Source organism: Anarhichas minor, unplaced genomic scaffold (assembly GCF_050575085.1).
Source record: "Anarhichas minor isolate MPS153535 unplaced genomic scaffold, ASM5057508v1 ptg000007l, whole genome shotgun sequence".
NCBI lineage: Eukaryota > Metazoa > Chordata > Actinopteri > Perciformes > Anarhichadidae > Anarhichas > Anarhichas minor.
Window position 1 is genome coordinate 34,595 of NW_027466453.1, and position 15,921 is coordinate 50,515.

Here is a 15,921-nt window from a genome sequence, read left to right on the forward strand (position 1 = left end):
AGGGGTTGGTGACATGGAAGGCCAGGAGGGGGAGCAGTCACGGGAAACTGTGCTCTGAGGTGGCAGCGTAGAAGAAGAAGAAGGGGCGTGTGTGTGGAAAGTAAATAGTCAGTCATGTGGACAAGAGTGTACAGCATGCTGTAAATTAGCCGCTAGCAGGCGGCTACCCAGCTTGTTAAAATGAATACCATCGTTCTTAAAAGAGGAAGAGCGGTCCCAAAATAGATTAAAATTGTCAATGAAGCTCACGTTGTTGGTCCTGCAGGCGGCCTGGAGCCAAGTGTGAAGGCTGAGGACTCTGCTGAACCGCTGTGATCCACGGCCGAGTGTTGGAGTTGGACCACTGATAAAAGCAGACAGTCGCAGACAGATTTTTAAAATCAATCTTGGTCAACTCAGACTGGTGGAGGGCTGTATCGTTGATTCCCACATGAACGATAATTCGCCGAATGGAAGACGGGAGGGCGTGCAGCAGGCCAGGCAGTTTCAGCAGGATGTCTTGAGCCGTTGCTCCGGGGAAACAGTGTGTGGCCGCGTTGAAGAAACGGGTATTCCTGATTATGGAGTCCCCGACTATCAGTGTCGTCGGGGCGAAGAGGGGACGAGGCGACAACACTGCGCGTGTAATACGCGTGGATGGAGGCGAGGATTTAACCAGTGGTGGCGGAGTGGACGAGCAAGGACTGAGAGAACGGGGGACCAAAGCTCGCCGCGGTGCTGGTGTAAAGCACGGTATGGAACGGCGAGTCCTGGTGCGAGAGGAGTGCTCATAAATGACTGGCGTAGGGATGTCGGGGGACCCGGGGCTGTGGGTCCCTTGAGGCGGCAGCTGGGATGGTGTAGGAAGCTGGGAGTCCCTAGCCAGAGGAGGGAAGTCGTGTAGGGCAAGGGTGTCATATTTATTCTTCAGCTGGACATCGAAGTTATGGGGTGTAGGAGAGGGATGTCTCCCTATCCGGCTGCTGCGAGCACAGACCAGGGACCAGGGCTCGTGATGTGATGGAGTGGAGCTGACCAGGGCTTTAGGCTTAGCTCCGAGCCGTAGCCAAGGAGCCTCAGGAGCTGTGACCGGAGGAGGGGCCGCGGCAGCAGGACTGGTAGCGATGGAATCATGCACACGGTCGCTGGCTGTGTCGGTTTGTGCTGGACCGAAGATGATGGTGTCCATGAGGTTCTCGGCATCCTGGATCCTGTAGAGCGTGGATATTCTTCCTTCCAGCTCTGTGATTTTATCAACCAGGCGGGGTGCAGGGCTGAGATCCTTCTTGTGGCACTGGCACCTCTGTGGCACTCAGCGGCACTCTGTGGCACTCCGCGGCAGTCCGCGGCACTCTCTGTGGCACTCAGCGGCAGTCTGTGGCACTTCAGCGGCAAGCGTCAGCTGTGGCAGGCGAGCGGTACTAGTTCGGCACCCGTCAAGAAGCAGCGGAGCTGAGGGGGCAGAGCCACATTTCCTGAGACATTTGCTGAGAACACACATTGTTGTTACAACAGGTCAGCTTCCGTAAATCAGTTTTATGATTTTAGTTGAGTCACCCGTTCTCTGTATGCATCCTTAGAGTAATTACGTTGTACTTTTTTGTTTCTCATTCATTTTATTTAAGTATGATTTTGCTGGTTTTGCAACAAAAGGGAACATAATACACTCTTTCCAAATTATTACTTTTATAGTCATTTACAACAATCGGCTAAAATAATGAAAATAAATCATCCGTTTTATTATCATTTAAAAGTATATATATATATATATAAAATTTTTTTTTATTTAAAATTAAAACCCATTAAATGTCCAATCCAAAAATACATGTCTGAAAATATCTTCACTCTTCCTCTGCTTATATGTACGGTATATGTAGGTCAGTAGGTGCCACAAGCTGCCAGAGGGTGCCAGGGGGTGCCGCAGGGTGCCAGAGTGCCAGAGAGTGCCACAGGGTGCCACAGGGTGCCAGAGAGTGCCAGAGAGTGCCAGAGAGTGCCGCAGGGTGCCAGAGAGTGCCAGAGGGTGCCGCCAGCAGTCAGAGGGATTAGGAATTTTTTGAATATTCTAGAGTCAAACTTTCTATATCTCAATGGCAATAAAACTGAAGTAATTTTATTTGGACCACAGTATTTGACCAACATTATATCTTCTCATCTTGGCCTTTTAACTTCTTCTGTTTCACCAGTCAATTCAGGATTTAAGTGTGACAATGAAGTAGGTAAATTAGGCTTAGTGTTTGAAAAGAATGAACCAAACGTCTCTTTATTTTTCAATTGTCATTATTTATTGCTTCATGAACTACACATGCTCACTTTTCTATTACATAAAAATAACAAGTAAATACATGATGTATACAACTAGGTTGCAAATTAACCATCAACATCAAATATCAGATGAAATAACCTGCATTAAATACATCTGTATCAATAACACAATTAACAAAGACACAGGTAAATATAAAAAATCTATGGTTTAAATACACGTATACTGCTATGGAGCTAAATCCAGGTCAAATGTTTTGTTCATTTGAAAAAAAAATTTGAACCTGAACATTGAAAAATACAGCAATGTATTCAAAATAAAAATAAGTGAATGAAAAGTTTTTTTGGGTTGAATATAATTTTGATTCAGTTCTGGAATTTTTTCGAATACATTATTTTTTTTCAGTTTTCACTTTCATATATATTTTGATATTTGAGTTCTTATATTTTTCAGTTTCAGATTTTATATTTTCAGATTCAAATCTTTTTTCTTTCGGTTTCAAATCTTTTTCTCACTTTCAGTTTTTTTTTTTTCAGTTCAGATCGTTTTTTTCAGTTCAGACTTTTGACCCTGATCTAACGTGGGGGGCGTGGTATCAACTGAGAGGGGCGTGTCATCATGAGTGACAGCATAACAACGAGGGCTGAGGAGTTCCTCAACCACGTTGCCTTCAGGTAACGTGGGCACCGCGAGAATTATGATTCAACACTTTCTATACACCATATTCACGTGATTGGAAGTAAAACAAATTACGCTAGTGCCAAAATTCTGTTTAGCAAGCTGTTTTAGCCTCTACTTGGGACGAATCACAGTAAAAGAGCAATAAACTATGCCATATTGGGCCGTTCAACTACCACACTTTAATATCTGACGTTTCGCACTTCCACACACAACTGTGAACGCAGCATAGTATCCTTGCGATGGCGTCCGCTCCACCCGGACCGCCTGCTGGCGCCAGCGCGCAGGTAAGAAATCGACTTTATTTTTTTATAGATACTAGAAATTATCCTAAATATTAGAATGATGATTGTAAGATAGCGTCATACATAAAGGGAGAAGATTTATTTAAGTGGGGATTTCGCCAAAGCTAGAAATTAAGCAACTAGCTTAATGCTATTAGCTAGTGTTTGTGAATTTTTCCCTCCTTACACTGTCCAGCTCAAGTCCTTTAATGTGTGTTGTCTTTCGTAACAGAATGTCGACTATAATTCGACAGTGGCTGCAGCTGCACAGAGCCTTATAAATGTTGCTTGGCGCCAATGCTTACAGAACTTTGTCGTTCATCAGTGTGGATCCTCACATCGTTATCGTTATCACTAACCCTAACCCTAACCCATCTTTATAGTTATAGTTCTTGGTGTGGACAGACCTTTAGTTTACACAGCATAACCTTTGCAGTCCTCTTTATTGTTGTATTCTGATACGTAATTTAGGCTATGATAGACGCCTTCCAAGTTGGCTCACTTTGCATATGTTTTAAGTAATAACTTGCATGCTGTTTGTTTGTTATATGTATGTGTCTGTAACTTAAAAGATGTAATCAAGCCAGTAAAATAATTTGTGTGTGTTTTTTCTAGGACCAACTGAAAAGGGACTTTCTTCAGAGACGACTGACTAAAGTTTCCCAGGTCACTCAAAGACTGCCCCTAGATGTGAACTATTTGCGGTTTGTAGTCAACCAGGAGATGGCTCTTTTTAGGTCATTGTCGGGCCAGGTTCAGATGCCAGAGGATGTCATTAATGCTTTGACGCAGTTGTCAACACTTATCAATATAGAGGACTCTGATCCGACCCCTAGTCAGGTGCCAGTGTTGCAAGGAGAAATGGGACGGCCAAAATATGTTGTGTCTCCTCAGCAACTACAAAGCTTGATACAAATGTCCTTACCAGTGTCATCCATTGCAAAACTTCTGGGTATTTCTGAGAGTACAGTGAAACGGCGCATGCACGATAATGGCCTTTCCATAATGCAGTTCTACACTAGCCTAACTGATCAACAACTAGACAATTTCATGAGGTCAGTGAAAGCCAGGACACCACACGTAGGATGCCGAATGATGAAAGGAATGCTGCAGGCCATGGGCCACCGTGTCCAGTGGAAGAGTGTTTTCTCTTTGTTCACATTAAAACAAATTAAATGATACTATGTTGATACTTGCATCAGCATAGTATCAGTTACGTTCACATGTTGATCTATTTAAAATCTGCTTACCTTTATAGTTTTACTTTATGTCCTCTGATTTCTATATGACAAATGTTTAATTAAGAAATCTGCTTTTTTTTTTGTTTTTAATGAAGGCAATCGAGGATGCAGATCTTGATTTCAACAGTGCCAGTGAGCAAAATGCGACCAGTTCTGGAGTGATTCTTCCACCCATTGCATGTCCCCTATGTGAGCAGGATATGGCACGCCTTAGGGCCGCTATTGATGTTGCTAGACCATCTGAGTCCTACGGCCGAGACATTTATTTAGCTGTATTGAACTATGTACTAACTCATGTACAATAAATGCAAACGTTGTGTTTCAAGGGTTTTACCACTTTAACACCAACAAGTATACAATGAATGTGTTTTAAATGTTTATTTGTTGTGACTGGCAACAGTGAAGCCACATGTAAAAAAAATGAATAAATCGTATAAAATCTTTTTTTAATTCCAAACCTTAACATTTTGTTCTCTTTTATAAACATTCAACACAATTTTTGTGTTTACGGAACTCATTTTTCAAAACAAGTATTTTTAAATATTACAATTAAATACTTTTCTTTTCTCAGAACATGAGAGTATTAAAACAGCAGTTTTTGCTAAACATGAACAGAGGCAAAAAAAAATAAATAGAGGGTAGAGAGAGAATTGTCTACACATCGTGAAATTCCTGCCCGAGATGAAAAGCCTCCATCATAACCTTTTTGAACTCGACATATGACCTCATATGTCGTACGGGTAGTGCAATTGTCTCTGTACTTGCTGAGACGACAGGGTAACAGATGCTGTGATGCCCAAAGTCTGCACTGCAGTCGTGGTTAAATCTGAGCATCACAGCAAAATCCTTCTTCTCGGATGGGAGAAGTGGGATGTGACCTTGGCCCGTGATCCACTGCAGAAACCTTGCAGGTGTGATGGACCGTGGGCCGTCTTCGTCCTCTTCATGATCTTCAGCTATGAAGCAAAGACAAGAAAAAAAAAAGAAGTTATGTGACAGTTTAAAATGTAGTTTTCCTTTTTTACTGCAATGCAGGTCTTTAATTTAAAGAAGTGAAATAAACAGAGGTACTCTCGGTCACAGAAGAACAGCTGATCCAAAACAAATGTAATCAAATGTGTGTGATTTCCTGAGGTTTGGAGACATTCCACTATTTCGGCCAAGCACAATGGTTATAAATGGCATTCTGTGTTAACATTAAGTCTTTCTACATAGAATGGAGATATAGATTGGCCTTTGTAAAAGTTCTCATTAAGAACTACAGGTTTAGGAAAAAATGTATTATTTGTATGTATAATGTATATGCAGTTGTGGAGTGTAACTAATTTAATTTACTAACTTTACTTAAGTACTATTTAAAAGTACTTGTACTTAACTTCAGTATTTGCATTCCATGCTACTTTATACTTCTACTCAACTATTTCAGAGGGAAATCTTGTACGTTTTACTCGTTTTACGTTTTACTTGAGAGCTTTAGTTACTGGTTACTTTGCAGATTTAGATTATTAATACATATTACTAAAATTAGTTCCACCTTCAACAGCCGCAACATTAAAGTGATCAACATTAATGCATCAATAATTATAGTCCAATAACATGATATATATATATATATATATATATGATACTGAAATGGGCCATTCTTCAAAATGACTAATTATACTTTCGCTATATTTTGATGCTAATACTTTTGTGCTTTGACATAATTAAGGTTTTGAATGCAGGACATTTACTTGAAACGTTTTTTTACAGTGGTATAGCTACTTTTACTTAAGTCAAAGATTACTTCTTCCATCACAATCTATATGTATGCTTATTGTGATAATGGCTTTGCTCAGCCAAAATAAATATTGTGAAAAAGAAAAAGAAAAATATTGAAGAAAAGCCAAACACTAGGATGAAGTTGCATGTTTTAAATATAAACAATTGTGCAATTTGTAACTAGTATGTTTTCTTTATGCAATACCTCTTCATGGCCCATATCCCTGGACATGTTGAGATGTCTTTTTCCAAGTCCTGCCTGGGCAAGGTCAAACTCTTCAGAGGAGGTTGGGGTTGTCTCTGCATTAATGTTCAACAGGTATGCATAGAAACTAAAAGGCCTCCAGGTCTTTGTGGATGCTGTGCCACAGGTCTTTAGACTCTGCATCATTCGCTTTCCACGGTTACTTTTTCTTGTGGAAAACCCAGGGAAAGATCTACATGATTAAAAAAAACAATTAGATTAAAATATGATGAATATACATATGAACTAGTCAAACTACCATTAAATGAACATGAAAAATGAAATTCCATAAAAACTAAAACCTGGCCATGTCCTGTTCTACAGAAGACGATGGCTCTTGCTGCGTTCTTCCTTGCTCTTGCTGTCCCTGAGAGAGGTTCTGTGCGAGCACATTTATAAGGCTCTGTGCAGCTGCAGCCACTGTCGAATTATAGTCGACATTCTGTTACGAAAGACAACACACATTGAAGGACTTGAGCTGGTCAGTGTAAGGAGGGAAAAATTCACAAACACTAGCTAATAGCATTAAGCTAGTTGCTTAATTTCTAGCTTTGGCGAAATCCCCACTTAAATAAATCTTCTCCCTTTATGTATGACGCTATCTTACAATCATCATTCTAATATTTAGGATAATTTCTAGTATCTATAAAAAAATAAAGTCGATTTCTTACCTGCGCGCTGGCGCCAGCAGGCGGTCCGGGTGGAGCGGACGCCATCGCAAGGATACTATGCTGCGTTCACAGTTGTGCGAAACGTCAGATATTAAAGTGTGGTAGTTGAACGGCCCAATATGGCATAGTGTATTGCTCTTTTACTGTGATTCGTCCCAAGTAGAGGCTAAAACAGCTTGCTAAACAGAATTTTGGCACTAGCGTAATTTTTTTTACTTCCAATCACGTGAATATGGTGTATAGAAAGTGTTGAATCATAATTCTCGCGGTGCCCACGTTACCTGAAGGCAACGTGGTTGAGGAACTCCTCAGCCCTCGTTGTTATGCTGTCACTCATGATGACACGCCCCTCTCAGTTGATACCACGCCCCCCACGTTAGATCAGGGTCAAAAGTCTGAACTGAAAAAAACGATCTGAACTGAAAAAAAAGAAACCGAAAAAAAAAGATTTGAATCTGAAAATATAAAATCTGAAACTGAAAAATATAAGAACTCAAATATCAAAATATATATGAAAGTGAAAACTGAAAAAAAAAAATGTATTCGAAAAAATTCCAGAACTGAATCAAAATTATATTCAACCCAAAAAAACTTTTCATTCACTTATTTTTATTTTGAATACATTGCTGTATTTTTCAATGTTCAGGTTCAAATTTTTTTTTCAAATGAACAAAACATTTTACCTGGATTTAGCTCCATATACTGCCATCTAGTGGTATAAATGGTAAACACTCTTAATCTGCGTCTCCTTTTGCAGGCTATGCTCTGCGTTCACTCAAACAGCAGCACAATACGGTGGAAGAATAAATAGCAACAACTCTGCACACACAAAAATGACTTTGATTAAACTATATTACAAACTGTATTGCATCAAACAATCCACAGATTAATCGAAAACTTGATTCTTGCTGTGTACATGGATAAATTAATATTAAATCGCATGTAGTCAACTATTGTTAACATACTCCCATCAGCCCACGTTTATTTATTCATATTTATTTATTTTTCTTCTAGTGTTACCCTGGTTACCATTTTCTTGCATACGGTCATTCTATTACCTTCACTTTTATTTTGACATATTCTTACTTCCGGATTACCTGTTTTACTTTGCGTTGCTCTTCAAAAGAAAAAACAAATAAACCATAAAACAGACTATCAAAACATACACGGACCAGGGGGGCACCCTCTGGCACCCTGCGGCACTCTCTGGCAGCTTGTGGCACCTACTGACATACATATAAGCAGAGGAAGAGTGAAGATATTTTCAGACATATATTTTTGGATTGGACATTTTATGGGTTTTAATTTTAATTTTTAATATATATACTTTTAAATGATAATAAAACGGATGATTTATTTTCATTATTTTAGCCGATTGTTGTAAATGACTATAAAAGTAATAATTTGGAAAGAGTGTATGCTCCCTTTTGTTGCAAAACCAGCAAAATCATACTTAAATAAAATTAATGAGAAACAAAAAAGTACAACGTAATTACTCTAAGGATGCATACAGAGAACAGGTGGCTCCGGTGACTCAACTAAAATCATAAAACTGATTTACGGAAGCTGACCTGTTGTAACAACAATGTGTGTTCTCAGGAAATGTCTCAGGAAATGTGGCTCCGCCCCCTCAGCTCCGCCGCTTCTTGACGGGTGCCGAACTAGTACCGCTCGCCTGCCACAGCTGACGCTTGCCGCTGAAGTGCCACAAGAAGGATCTCGCTGTCTCTCCAGGCGGACGCAGCTGACAGTCAGATGGAGAGGTGAGTGGAGCCATATCAGATCTGGTGGACAATTGTGCTCCAGCCCGTAGTCCACAGCCTTGTCCAGGTATTAGCAAAGGTGGAAGCTGATTCACAGACGGTTCCGTTTTCAGTTTGACGTGTGTAGACACTCTATATCTGTGGTCTCCGTAGCGTTAGCTAGCTTCAGAGCCCAGGGCTAATAAACGAGCCAGTAGTAGCCCAGCAGGCTAACCGATCTGGGGAACGCAACAACCTAAGAGGTCTAGTACGTGTTGGCTGACATCGTACTCCTAGTTCAATTCACACAGATCAGAACAGCTAGGATCTCAAAAGTATAAGGCAAAAAATGTGGCCAAAACTGGAGAAAAAAATGCCAATTTGTGAAAAAGGGTGAGCGGAGAAACAGACACGACGCCACAGAACGCTGACGTGGCTCCTAGTGCTCTCTGCTCTCTCAGATGTGAACAAGGGGGGGGGGGGGGTGTAATTGTATGAGTAATTGATTACAATGAGTAATTGTATGTATGTACGTGTGTAAACCAGTGGCGGGCCGTGCATTTCATACCTGGGCCTGCACTCGTAAAAATGAAACTCAACACCTACAAATACACTATGAGTGCAGATACATAAATACCGGCATGACGGGATGCGGCGGCATTAACGAACAATGAGTCAAAATCAATTCAGCTAAAATACGCATTCCGCCACACACACAAGAGCACGGGCCATTCAAATATTATTCATATCAGAGGGAACAATATTACCCATATCATGAAAACGACACCATAGGCAAATTAACAGAGTAGTAACTCTCCTATCACTCCCTCCAGGAAATACACGACTCCATAGTTCTTGTTACTGACGGATTTATTTGCCTGTCAACACCGAGAGGGAAAATGAGTCCACTTGAAAGCACATGAGTCTTCAAAGTAGATCACTTAAAAACTTAAACTTAACTTTAACACTTTGCACGGAGTATATAGACCGCTGCCGCTCCGCGCGTCATCTTGTTGCTGTGCTAAATGTGTCCCCCGCGCAACATAGGACGTAACAATAGTTCCTATCACATTTAAAACCAAACGAAAATCCATATAAGTTGTATAAATAATAATATATAATATAAACAAGCATATTAAATTATGACATAGATCATATTTATGGCAGTTAAAGCTACTGGTTAACTTAGGTGCTGTTCACTATTTAAAGACAAAGTCCATCCTCCTTTCTTTGTTAATAAAGAGTTTAATCTCACGGTTGTTCAGTACATCCGTGCGTTTTAGTTCCAGTAAGAAGTCCTTTTCCATTCATGGACGCCAGTGAAGACAGTCGAGCCTCCCCAGTTGTATTTCTTGAATACGTTTTAATGCGTTTGAGGGCTGAAAATGTCCGCTCGACAGAGGCAGCAGATATTGGGATTGTCACCGCCCAACACATCAGGCTAGCCCACTGACCAATCACGTATGGCTAAGCCATCTAGCAGGCTCTGACACATCAAAGAATACGCCCAACATGTCAAACTAAAGATCTGATTGGTTGAACACTATGACAATCAACAACATCGTCCCCATTCACTTAAACTGCACATGGATTCACTTGTGAGTCTGCAGGCCTCGGGCCTCTGTTCTTACCTAGAGACACAGAGGTGAGATCTGATTGGATAAAAGCTCTACTTAAAACAAGCTGCACTGGAAGCAGAGCAACTGAGGAAGACAGTAGCTGTGCAATGAGAAAATAAGATAATGGGGAAAATATTTATATAAATTATAATACATGTAGATTATTTAAGAACAATTATTAAATTATAAAATAGATATAACTTTGTGATTCTGTTTAGGCCAGCAGAGAAGGCCTGGCAGGCCCTGACGGCCCACCACTGGTGTAAACCATAGACGGTCTAGGGCAGGGGTCATTAATAGGCGGACCGCGGTCCGGATCCGGAACCAGACGCCGTTGTACCGGACCGGGACCTAAAATCGAAAAATAATTGAGAATTATTCAATTTTGATGGAGCGCCTCTATTTTAACCGGCGCAATTTTTCTAGCCTTTACGGCACCTGTTCAGTGGTCCAGGAAACACACCGACCAATTACAAGATGTCATCTCACGTGATGCTACTCGACCAATCAAACATGTGTATTCCAATAAGCATCGCCCTCAACTTGAGTGAGATAAACACACAAACGGCAGAGAGACCCAACAGTCGGAGAGAACGTGAGACCGAAGTTATTTCACATGGTGTTCCCCAAAAAGAGAAAAGTGGACAAGGAGACCAGAGTCTTTAACCAAGAATGGACAGACTCTTAAATGTTAATTCTTCACACAGGCAGTTTAAAACCAGTGTGTCTCACATGTTCAGAGACGTGGCGATTATTAAAAGCGGTAACGTGAAGCATCACTATGAGACAAAGCACAACTCTTTTTTGCAAACATACCCACTCACATCTGAAATGAAGTCACAGAAAATAAACCTAAGAGCCCAATATAATCAGAATCCTGTTACAATGTTTTTAACTGTCCAACAATGATGTTAACAGAGAGAATAGAGCTGAAACAAGTAGTTTCAATAACCACAGATATATTTCCTGCACACAAATGTCACTTTTTAGAAGATGAGAAGAATATGATCTCGTCTTTTTTGGTTGACATCATTTCACCAGATGAACTGAATTTAAAGCTGCCGGACAGTTCATTTTACCAAAATAAAGTACTTTATTTTACGAAAATGACGTACTTTATTTTAAGATGCACATTTTTTAAAAAGCTTTCTGTTATCTATTTTTTATTTTTTTTTAATCCAGTCCTTGTTTTACTTGAAATGAGAGAAGAACATTTATTAATTATTAGAGGATGTATTATTTATAATTCATTCAGTTAAATTTGAAAACAATAAATAATGTTGAGATATTATTCAATTTGCCTTTTTTCAATTGAAATGACAGTCAGTTGTTGACTACTTTAATATATATGGGACTAAATCAATCCACAAATGAAACATTATTGTGATGTCCCGGACCTTTGTTGAATGTCATTTGAATAGTTTAGATTATAAACAATAAACGTTCCTGCTGTATTTATGCCAAGATTTTTATTTTGAGTGGACCAGCTACAATGTTAGCATAGCCTAGCACTGACCGATCCAAAAAGAAGCATTTAAACATTTCTTTTGTTGTCAAAAAAAATCAGAGAACAGTCCAGCTAGCCGGGCTCCGTCCAAAAGTAACACAATCTGCCTCCCAGCATCTTCAAAGCTCACTGAGTAACGGCTTATACGGTACATCGTATCCCGCTACATGAATCTAACCTCACAGGCGGCTCCTTCATTACCATTCAGATTGTAGTTTAATGTGCTTTCATTTATTGAATGGCCTGGAATAATTCCCACTCAAATGTACTTTGGTAGCTCTTCTTTTGTCCATTATTGTGAATTTAAACATTTTTTATTTCAACCTTTAATTATTTCAGCACCTTAGCTAGCATGAAGATAATTGAAAGAATACATATATATATTTGTTCAGATGACTAGTTACATTTACATTAAAAGTCCCAAAGAATTTGCAGTTCTACCGAGCAAAGCTACTTTCCTTGTGGAAGTATTTGGAAGACTTTGGTCATGGTAGAGGTGTTACAATGCACTCATATAATAAATGTAACACATTGCTTCTATCCCTTAAAGGCATTGTCTCTGCCTTATCCTTTGTTCCCCATATCATGTATTGTTGTGCACTATGATTATGCTAACATGTTAACATGTAACCCAGGTGACAATGATGATTTGTGATTAGGTCTTAAAATAGAGAAGTTTTTGTCATGATGCATTTGGCCTCTTACAAAATGTGGAATATTCTTTGAACTGCTCTTTTTTCCACTGCTTTCACTTTGTTGAAGTTTCCTCTTACTTTACAGCTGCTGCAGAGAGCTTCTGAGACCAGCTGCAATGCAACCGAACCAAACACAACACAAGAGCAAACAGGTATCATTATACTAAACATGGATATATTCAGACATGCTATCAATCACCATTCATCAAAAACACAAGTTCTACTTTCTCTTTTGAGAAGATGAGGTGAGAAGCTGATCATCAAATACGTTATTTTTCCACCGCAAAAACGTGTGTATCTTTTATTATGGCTTTGCTTTTGTGTACACTGTTTGTCCTCTCGCTTTAACGATGACTTCCTGGAACTAAAGTTCAGCACTGCTCAGGAGGTTGAGTGAAATCAATTTTATTTATAGTGCAAAATCACAACAGAAGTTATGTGATGACACAGTCTGGCACGTCAGCTTAGCCTGCTGCTGCTGGACACAAGGTTGATGACAGCAAGGTGTGCATGCTGGACAACCAAACTAAGGCTTTGTAAAGCTAAAGGTCACAGAGTTGGTCATTTGATGCATCGTTAATACACAATGATTGGTTAGTGTAGCTTTAACATAAGGTACATTTGAAGCATGCATCAAGGTTTTCACTTGTTGTTCCCAGCTGGTAGCCAGTGTCCTCACTGTAAGGGCAACCTGGAGACACCTGTCCATCACAGAGCCAAGATACCCAACAGATACTCAGTAAGTATACCTGCACTTTCACTGTCTTAAACCCTTAAACCTTTTATCCTCCTCTCCATTGTGTTGGAGCACAGTCACATGTTACATGTAGGAGAGAACAACTTGCTTTTAAAAGTAGAACACATTTTGAAGTATTTCCAGAAGAATAATGCCTGTTTATCCTTCAGTCTTTACAGTACAATCAGCAGTGGTGAAGAAGATGAGGAACAGCACTGTTCTCTGACAACCTCACAGGATTACTGGACTAAATCAGTGTGATATTATCAAATAAAATCAGATTTTGTCTTTATTATGACTCCACAGGGTTGAAGACCATATTTTATGAAGTGTTCTAATGCACAGGAACGTTTTTGTCTAAAATACCATTTTATAAGTCAGTATTTACATTTGACTTCAATTGAATTAAGCAGCCTAGACCACAAAAAACAAACCCAGAACAGAAGTACTCCAGGAATGTGGACTAGGGTGTCTACATGTGTTAAACCATATACTGTAATTCTCCATAACAGCGCTATCAATGAACACAAAGATAATTCTCAGTGCACTTTCAGGTGTGTGCTGATTTGGTTTGGTGCCACATGACTGTTCACATTGGTCTTTATCATTTCTACAGAACATCAGAATAATGTTCTGTGACGGCGCAGCAAGAATTAACGGAGGCCAAGCTCAAACATTAAAAAGGCTTCAACCACTTCTTTACGTGAAGTTCAGTTTATCAGTTATGATGAGAAGGTACTATTCAAATAGTGAAAACATTAGTAAAATGTCTCTTGTGTCCAAGGAAGTCTGAAAAGGTAACCTTGATGATGTCATCAACACGACTCAAGATCTTATAACAGAAAGCCTGCGTTACCAACTCCAAGAAGTCCAGTTGGCATTGGTATTAAAAACCTTTGAGTTGCATGATGGTTGATACCATTGGTGCAACCAGCTGCCGGTTAGTTTAGCCCAGCCGTGACGCTGCTTTCAGTGATACACCAAGCAATGTCTGTGAGATAGAATGCTATTTCTCAATACATTGTCTGTGTTCTACTCCGTTACTCTCACTGTGCTGAGTCCATATCATTTTTGACTTGTCACATTTTTCTGAAACATCCAACACTAGTGGTAGCCTCCATTGCTACTCCGTATCTTAGCTCTGTGTGTAGTATAGTATATAGTATATATAATGAGTTACAACACATTCAATGCATATGACAGAAATGATTCATATAATGGGAGTAGTAAATAGAATAATGATGGAGAAATATTATACCAATGACTTCAAGGTAAACTCTGTAGCATTGCCGGTTGCTGTTTTAAAAGACACACATTGAAAGTTGGCTCCTCCTCTCTCCAGCTCAACGAGTGAGAGAGAGATAGAGAAACAGAGAGAGAGAGTACATTGGTGGTCGAACGAGCTAGAGATTGAATGAAGAGATGGAGCAGCATTGAGAACAAAGCAGTCAATCAGAGGAACTTTATTTTCTGATTATTTCACGGTAGTCACATCTAAAGCACAAATAAGCGCTCCCACACCTCTGCACAAGCCTGCAGGAAGCTGGTGGTTGTGGTTTCTTGTGCAGCAGAAGCACAGGCTATGGCCTGTCTGCTCTGTGTGTGGCTCTGCTCTAGGAAACTGTCACACACTCTGCTTTCTTTTGGAAAAGGGTCACGTGATAGAAGCATGACGAATCAGGGGAGGACGTGCGGTCCCAATCAAGAAGCCAAAGCTTCTCTCAGATAATATGTCATTTGAATCATCGTTAACCCCTCTGCTTTCAGGGCCTGCCACTCTACCTAAACTGCACACATTAAAATCATCTTCTCCTTACTATGAATTCAGAATTTGATATGTCAGTAGGTTTGAGATCCCAGAAGAGCTGCTTTAAAGTTAAAAGAATAAAGAATGGACTAAGAAGATCAGGCCAAAGAACACATATATACAGCATATATCATTCAAATAAAAGTATAATCTAACAGTCAATTTATGCATTTATGTATTGTGTGTTGATATGAAGTGATTTAACAGCTACAGCTGTAATGTGATTACAATACTGGGTCTGTTGACAGAAAGTAGTGGAAGGTCTGGTGATCATACTGTGTGATTGTAAACTTGGGGACGGTTTTGACGGTTGAGTCAAAAAGAGGAAGTACTGCTGCATATGTGAGGATGGGGTCAGGAACAGGTCTCTCTGCCTCTCTTGATGAGACAGAGGGTACATCCCAAGTCTCTTAATTGTCGTTTCCTCGCTACTCGCTTGAACCGGAAGTTGTTCTGCGCCGCCATATTGACGGCCGTCCTAAAGCTCTTATTTAGCTCTGAGGAGGGAGGAGGGATCTCTGAGGAGCCATGAGCGAGGACCCACGAGAACAGACTTCCAGGAAGCGTTTTAACGGCCGACACGCCCCCTCATTGTTCATCAGTCATGTGATTGGACGCTGCAGCCGATCGGACTGATGAGATTTTGTTCAACATATAAACAGTGAAGACGGATCACAGGTTAAACTCAAGCTTT